General features: G+C 37.9%; 1 protein-coding gene across 1 annotated transcript in view; it reads right to left on the reverse strand.

The window, feature by feature from the left end:
- The window catches only part of LOC139712284 (myocyte-specific enhancer factor 2C-like), a 93254-nt gene extending 85967 nt beyond the window's left edge, over nt 1–7287 (reverse strand). The window contains 1 exon segment of the mRNA XM_071624123.1: nt 7212–7287. The gene's annotated coding sequence lies outside the window, so the exon portion shown is untranslated.
- Nucleotides 7288–9349: the final 2062 nt, after the last annotated feature.

The raw sequence follows: 9349 nt of genomic DNA on the forward strand, positions 1-9349 counted from the left end.
ACTAACATCTAAAGCCCTGTTTTTACGGACCTTACCGTGGCAACGTCATGATAATGACCGGAGAACAAAATTCCTGTAAAATTTCAATAAAATCGCAGGAGAGCAAGGGGTACCATTTTAACAGACACACACAAAAAAGCTTACCCGGGTAGGCTTCCACAAGGGGGTGTGTCCATTGATGCGACTAGCACGCCTACTGGCCAGCACCGCCTATAGATTGTTCTAGATTGTGCACATCCACAATCACTGATCTCAACTAGAGAAGAGTGGTTTATACAATCCATGCACGTGATCGGCGTGTCAATCATATTCTGTCTGCAATGTTGTGCATAAGGGGTTGAGGGTATCAAACGGATGTTACCGCAGTTGCGTTCTAAAGGGTTTCCAGGGTAGTGTCGCGGAAATGTCAGGGTAATGCTAGGGTAGAATTTAGCAAAAGTTACTGTGACAACATCCAAGCAACGTTCTGCGGGGACCATTATTATCACGCAGGGTGGAAAAAGATTACCCTGACGCTACCCAGGCGTTGCCATGGTAAATCTAGTTGGAAAAGCTCTGTTAAAATAGGGCTCAGGTGAAACTAAAGACTTGACCCTGACCTCGATGTCATACAAATGTAAGAGAGACTTGCCCTGAAATGGCATCCTTGCACAAAGTTCAACTAAACTTCCTTGTGGGAAATAACAAGTATATTGTGAACCCTTGTTGTAGTGTGAAAAGGGGGGGGGGGGGGGGACAGAAAAATTGAAGGCTTTAACTATCATTACCCAAATTTGACCTCATATTATGACCTTTCAGTCCACTGACTTCATCTATGTGTGGTCATGACCCAACATTTGTATTCAATCCACATGTATCAGATTCCACAAACACTACACATCATTCTCTTAAGATGATATAATGCATAGAAGAACAGACACATAGACAAAGGGCAAACCACCACACACATAAGGATCTACATGTATAAATATGTAAAGCACTAATATTTCCAGTGGTACCTCCACACTGATGCTACAGGTGTCTATTGACAATAGTGTCAATAACATCAAAGTATCATTGATTGCTTCAAAATCAACCAATTACTAATCATAAGAAAAGCTTTAATATCTCTGTCCTTCACAAAAGATCTATCAATAAAGCTGACTGCAAACATTGTCTCATGACCAGGACCTAATGCTTTCAAAATTTCGGCAAATCAAATTTCATCATGTCTAGGGCCTCTGGAAGGTCAGACTCAATCTTATCAACTAAAAATGAAATCAGTCAGAAGATATAAGATATGAAATAAAGCTTCAGATGCACTTGTTTGGAGTTTTTCCCTCACACATCTTTCTAAATTGTGTGTACAAAATAACTTCATTTGTACATATTATCTACAGTAAATGTTGTTTTCCAGAGTTGGAATGGTACTACAAAATTGTTTGTCTACACACATGAAACAAAGCATGACAAAACTGAGATACCAAGTTTTGATACAAAACAGAATACCCAGTAAATGATAATGGAAATCACACATGTACATGTATTTTGTATGACTGAGTTACAGTACACTGTTGTTCCTGAAACACAAAAACCTGGTTTTATCACACACAGCAGAGGGTCAACCTACAATGTACATAAATACTGACCAGTTATGTATACTTTTCGCATCACCCTTCTTCACACGTCACTTGACATGGACAGAACGTGTAGGCAAATAGTTTTCCTAACAAAACTACCAAGACCTAAATTTTGACAGTCAAGGCAACAACATCACCGGGGAACATGGAGACCATATGACATTTTGTCTGCAAACAAGAACATGTACAAAATTTGTACATGAACACATTTTGTACATGTTCCCGTTTGCAGACAAAATCTCAATTGGTCTCCATGTTCCCTGAATATTGGTGTAAATAGCTCCCCCCCCCCCCCCCATTTTTCAGTATAAGCAACATCAACAGAGTGTGTAATGAACAATTCACAATTTACAGTTTGGCCAGTTTCTCTTGGGAAGGATCTTGACAAGAAAGTTACTGGGGCTTCAAACATCCAGTTTCAGGTGCACTTTCCAAGAATAATGGTATGATTATCTGGTTCACTGTTCTCTGATCACAGACAGTGCTACAAAATTTTCGTAACAAGCTAACCATACAATGTACAACGCTGTAGGCACATAAAGGCAGCAGTAATGCTTAGGAGTAAGCACTTCTGTCAGTCTGCTGGTAAGAAAAAATGTTCAGACACAGTATCCTATCCCATATTAAAGTCATAACTCCATACCACTTTTTATCACCTTGGCTTTACAGTACTTCTACACTTCACACAGTAGTGGTTTATCACTTTTCAAATGTACTTGTCATGGGGACAAAACTATTCAAGCAGTGTTGTGACTCTTTATTTCTTCTTGAATGAAAAGCGGATGGCAGATTTTAAGCATATCATAGCAATTATTGATTCACACAAATGCCAGAATGTAAGTCCTTATTCAGCCTTCATGTATTACTAAACAATGAACATCTCCTTTTATCACATCACGGCATTCTAATTGTAATGTCTGCACTTATTCAAAAGCACTTAATCAGCTTATGTTGACGCCTTCCCTACTGATGATGGAAATAAAAGGTAGGAGACATTTAATATTCTCAAATCTCAAAATCTGATTGGTTGACTAGTCATCACATACATGTAATGTTTGATGACATGCACTGATTCACCCTACTGCACACAGATGCGAAGAAATGTAAAAGAATTAATAACGGGACTTAATGCAGAAAACTATATCAATTTGGATGTGAGAATGTAGGGGTGGGTATCACAAATATAGTTTGGGTGTATAAAATTCTTGCTGTTAATTTGTTTGTCAAAACTCTGGGAATTGACCATTATTGGAGAAACTGTATTTCCACAGCAATCATGACAACAATAAACTAAAGAGGATATCAAAATGTCCACATGAAATTATTAACTATGATAGGAGAGATCAATATGACCAAATCCCATTAATCAAATTTTGGACATATTCCAACATTAAATTTCGTATTACATTAGCCCACCATACTACAGTGGACTCCCGTTATGACGAAGTCCTCGGGACCGGGAGTTTTCTTTCGTTATATCGGAATTTCGTTATAACCGAACAAATAAACAATAGAAATACATAGAGTGGATGACATTGCAGCCCAAATTTTTACTTCGTTATAACCGGAATTTCGTTATAACCGTGTTCGTTATAACGGGAGTGCACTGTACTTAAAGTATGTACAGTTTGAATCCTTGTTGGTACATGTACATCACATCAACGTGCAATAAATAGGCCCGAATTCATGAAGGTGGATTAAACTTAGACCATGGTCTAATATAAGCGTGAAAGAGGCATACCTTCGACATGTGCGTATCAATGCGCGTTTGCTACTAGACGTCTGTTGGCGCGCACAATCTGTCAATCGTATTTACGCAGAAGAAATTTGCCTAAACCATGGTTTCAATTGTACCACCTTCATGAATTCGGGCTATAAAAACTAAGTGAGGTGAATCTTGTAATTTGATTGTAGTAAGTAGAAACTTTTGAACCACTGTTGTGCTGGGCCAATTTCAGTTAACTTTGCTTGTTTATTTTGATTTTACACATCTTGTGAAACCTTTTTCTTTTTTTTAAATTCAGATCTCATCAAAGAAAACAACACATAATCTTGTCAAGAATCCTACCAATGAATAGATAAAAATTGCCATCCCGCGAGATTTAAGCGAAAATGTACTGATCTGGCAGTTAGTTTCTAAATTTCAAATTTTATGAATTGATTCATACACCCATTCATTATTTTTTTTATCAAGTCAATAATTCAAATTTTACTGACAATCTTGATTGCACTTAGGAGAAAGGTCTGAAAACTGAAATGCCAAAATAATGGTCAGCCGTACATGACCTCAAATCATGTGGTGTTTGCAAAAGCAGATTCCACCAAAACAAGTGGTGTCAATACTGTACATTCAAATCAATATGCTACATATTTGTAGGCAATGTTTGCTTCAAACCTATCTCATTACCAGTAATATTTCACAATGCACAGACTACACTATCGTGTAGTCTTTCTCCTTCCACTATTTTCAAGGGCAACAGTTGTTCATATTTTCAAGTTTTAAAAGAAGGAAGTTAATGTATTAGATAACACATTCACTTGTACTATCAATTTAATAGGATGTACAGTTGGGGTGTTCAGTTCAGACATGAGATGCAAAATGAAGCTCTGCATACAGTAACATGCTATACAGCAAGACCACATGCTGAGGGGTTATTGATGACAGAGCAGTGAACAACCAATACATGAAATTCACCAAGTCCAAGGTAGAGTGTATACATGCACAATTTTCTAAAGTTACTTTCACTCAGCCATATAATACGAAAGATGATGACTTTTGTTATCATACAGTAGGAATACACAGACTATTTTAGCTTCAGGATTTAAAATAATATATCAGGAGCTGAGAAATCCATCAATGGCACACTGTATACAATGTATTCCCATAATTTGTACAAATGCCAGTTAGTTCATCAAGCCAGGTTAAATAATCCTAGTCCAGCCATAATTCCAGTATGTGTTTGTACCAAATGACCAAATAATCATTAGCATGGCAAGTGATCCACTATATTCATTACACATGGACATACCGTATTATCAATCATATGCAAAAAACAAACAAACAAACAAACAAAAAACAAACTTTGAATAAAGGTAGACCAGTTACCCGTAGCTTACAAATTGTGCAAAAAAAAATTTCCTACAGTGTCACACTGCTAATGGAAGAAAATGAGCTGTTGATTTACAAATAAGCACAAGTACTGCTTTTAATGCAAACATAATACTTTTATAAACTAGTAAACTGCAGCAATGTCTGTTAATGAGGTTTAATGTTTCCTGAACTTTCTTTCTCTCTTTTTTTTTTGGAATAAACTTTTCGAGCAATATGAAAATTGGGAATAATTTTTGCATTGGCGATGAGTCTACAACTCTGATAAAAGCTAAAGCAAGTACACAAATGGATGGGCCACTTATGTAATGTAAGATATACGTACTATGAGGTCAGTCAACAGTCTAGAGTTACTTGTAGAAGTAAATCTACACATTTATGTGACTACTATACTAGAATCTCAACATTAATGCAAGACATTACAATCTTATGCTCTACAGGGCATATTATATCAAGTATAAATCCTCCTCACTTATCAAATGCTTCTCATTTTCTCATCTCACGCTATATCAGTTTTATTTGCCATTAGTGTCGGCTGGCCTCTTCCGCGAGTAGTATATCAACAGAACTCAGAAAATATTCTCCAACCACCTCAAGGGCCATGCCTCAATAGCTCACCGAGTCAAAATAGATTTTTCTATATTTGTAACATAATGCATGATCTACAAAAACAGTCTTTATGACTGCTGTTTCCTATGTCACGAAACTACTAATTCTCTGGGAAATTCTTTGATGGTGGATGACAATTCTAGATCTAAATCAGGTAAATTTATATCAGAGCATAGAATCAGATGTTACATCATTTTCATATGTTACAGTAGAACAACTTTGGTATGACCTCTTTTCTACTGAAACCAGTGGGTACTATACAGCACTTCTACATCATGTATGTAAATGTACTTTATGCATCCATGTTAGCTATCTTAAATTCCGGCAACCTAAACTGCACCAAAATCACATGAATGATACTAAATAGCATATTTCCAATCACTCACATAAAGTTGAACCAAATCAGTCAATTGGAAGCATCAATATCGATGTCAACTTTCATATCATCGCTCAAAACAACTCACTCTTTGTGAGTAATTGCATGTAGGACCTATAGTACGCTGCCTGCTCAATCTGAAACTGGAGATAGCCATCTACAAATCTTTAACCGGGAGCAAAAAAAAAAAAAAAAAAAAAAAAAAATCAACACAAATGATTCATGTTGGATGAAGATATGCAGTTCCTAGACTGCACAAGACCAAACACAGACAGATGTAAAAAGACAGACAGGCACACAAACACACACATTAGTATAGGCCTAGACACATGCATTTCTCAATAACCAACTTTTCAACTTGCTGCAATTTTTTCAGCTCCTGCTGCGCTGAGTTTTGTTTGCATTAACATTAGGCAGCTACACACTGTGCTTCAGTTCTACTCTAGAATGTGCAGGCAGCATTTAATACAAGAGCTTAAATTGTTCCAGGTGATGATTTGAAAGTTGATGTCGATATTGACCCTTTCTCACATGACAACTGGTTTGGTTCAAATTTACATTACGCAATTGGAAATATGCTAAAACAGATCTATATCCAATGATTTTGGTGCAATTTGGTTCAGTGACTGGAATTTTTTAGATAGTAGGTCCTCGATCCTCTGGATTCTATTTCATGAAAATGCATTAGTGTCTTACACACAATGTACAAATCTACAATAATGACTTAACGACATAATGTTAAACCTTTTTGCAAAACCAAAGGCACTCTTTTTGGTAAAGCATGCCGCCCTTTAAAATTTGCCCATAACGCTGTCCAGAATTTGACTATCGGTTACATGTGAAACCTGAGGTCTAACAATGTTAGAAGATGCTTTTGCGCAACGTCAAATTTTGGCATAAGAGGTAGAACCTTGGTGCGCGGTTTTTAATTTTTAAGGTTAATTGCTTGACAACTGTGTTGCTAATAGTCTCTCACTGCTCACTGGACAAATAACTATAAAATATTAATTCAATACTTTCTAACATGTCGACAAAACACGACTGCTCTTATTGACCTTGAAAAATTCTACTCCTTTCGTCAACGTTACGTGAGGCTATGTCCGAACAATTCAAATATTGCGCTTCACTGGGAAACGTGAATTGCGTCTCCGATCCAGTCAGGATCTAATCTAATCACGATCGCATGTATGTTTACGATCCTCACACAGTGCCGTTCACAGTCCACTGCACGACGTACGTTCTCTCCTACTGCGATTTATGCTGTACAAGACACAGCGAACAGAGCACTTGTATTAGCCATTGCATTGGTGTTACATCTACGTAAAATGGACCCGTAGAACTGTAACATAAACGAAACAAGCACGATAGACACTGTGACGGGAAAGCACAGCATGAAGTTGATAGCTTCTGTTGAGGCCATGAGAGCCAACATATCCTTCTCTAATAATCAACCATACCGCTAGACAGCAGTCAACGGCACATATCTATTTTTACTCACCGACCAATTTCAGAAGCACGGCTTTGGCGAGATGTTTTCCCCGAGTGGTCGAGCTATTTTTAGGAGGAACCGAGCTTTCCTCTGGTATGCCCAGCCAGCGACCGACTAACACTTACATTACGTCATGATATCCCTACGCACGTCGCACGAGTTCCTCTAAAATACACAAAAAAGCTCACTTTTTCGTCTGTGCTTGGAGTAAATTATTAAAAATCATCAATTTGGAATGTATAACAAACTATTTCGATTTCATTATGGTTTTATAATGATATACTAATTCGAACTACATACCTTATACCACCACTGGCGTCAGAATATGGCTGCTATCAGTCACACACAAACTAGTGCTATTTTGAGGAGGTGGTTTCCCCGTCGGTTCGTTGCGTACATACAAAATGTGTACGCAGTGTCACACGTGTATTTGTTTATGATCCAAAAGGCTGTTATAGAATCGAATGCGCTCATACGTTTATAACACAGGTTTTAATATCCAGATATGGTGGTAAGCTGCTTTTCCGTACGTTCAGGCCAGGCCATGTGGATCCTCAGCTCCAAAGATTGGCAAAACGAGGCTTCACGGGGTTCCCGAGGAAAATCTGCCAGGCTAGCAACCGATTGACGTCATTAGTTACGGCGGTGACGTCGGATGACCCATATTTGGAAAGCGCCATTAGAACAGTCAAGTGAAACTTCGAAGGCGGAACTCAAGACTGTGAAGAGTACTATCGTTTGGCCATTTTCCATTATAATAAGCTGTGTCCTGAAGTATTGATGCGCACAAGTAAAAAAAGGAAGGAGTCGGCCTTAAAGTTGTGTATGTGTGTTATTCTTTTGAGCTCATCGTGTTTGGGTATCGCCAGAAGGTGTTGTCTTTTCAAAAGGGGGACGGACAGGATAAAACGGGGAAATCGCCTCTCGCGGTCCAGTCCTTTCTAGTTTGCTATTAATTCATTTGTCGTAATATCAAGATGATATCGTTTTTATTTCTCAGATATCAGCTAATCACCGAGAATAATGTATACAAGCATGGCTTAGACTAGAGTTCCATCCGCTTTGGAAAAAAAAAAAAGAAGAAGACATTTTATACAGGTATCGAGTGGAAAATGCATGACCTTCAGAATTAACCGTAGAGAGACTGTTCAAGTTATAATAGAATGCTCGCCTGTAGCTATCTGACATCCCCCCTAAATGATGATTAATTTCACTCTTTAACTCGTGAATTTCTATATTCGGACAGTTTGGATATGAAAAGACAAACATTTTGTCAAAAATGAAAATCAAAAGAAACAAATTTAACTGCAGTGGGTGTTTTTTTTTTCTTAAAAAAAGAAAGAAATGCACCTCTTATATCCTGTAGTACCAGTATTCTATCGACAAAAAAGTTGGATGAAACTACTCCATAATCTGAGAGGAACGCGTCAGCAGGAGGTCGACACCGAACTGTAGATATACCATGGAAGTCGATTGACTCCTCTTGGCGAACTCATTTGGCGTATAATGACATCCAGGGACCGGCATAACATCGGCTCAAGTTGACGGCGAGGGTCAGGGGGTCACCGAATTTTATGCCCCATAGGCTCTGCGCTTCGCCGATTGACACACGCACCTGATATAGGCGCAGACATGCACGCCTTCCTGGATGTTTTGATCTTCCAAGACGTTCTTCTGCGATGAAGACCTATGTCATTACTAAACACTTACAACTTGTGCACTCCCCCCCCCCCCCCTCACTCACTCACTAACTTACCCTCTTTTTATATCTCCTTTCACTGTCCTCTGCAATATGCGTGTTAAAGGGACCGTACAGTTTTGGTTGAGACCTAATTTCAGGTTTCTTACATTTTTTGGTGAGATAATGAGAAACCTCTTAAGAAATATGAAAGAACACGTAATTCTATGACGAATTCAACGTTTATTTGATGAAAATTGGTTTTGAAATGGCTGAGATATCCAAAAAAGAGCAATTTTAATAAAGTGTGGGACCCACACTTTATTACAACCACTTTGTTTTACTTTGTTTTTGGATGTTTCTGTCATTCCAAACTCGATTTTCATCATATAAACTTTGATTACCTCTTAAAATGGTATGTTCTGTACTATATCATGAGTGTTATGTTAGTATCTCGCAAAAAGTTAAA

Source organism: Diadema antillarum, unplaced genomic scaffold (assembly GCF_040938485.1).
Source record: "Diadema antillarum isolate AM-2024a unplaced genomic scaffold, OU_Dant_1.0 seq00001786_RagTag, whole genome shotgun sequence".
NCBI classification, from domain to species: Eukaryota; Metazoa; Echinodermata; class Echinoidea; order Diadematoida; family Diadematidae; genus Diadema; species Diadema antillarum.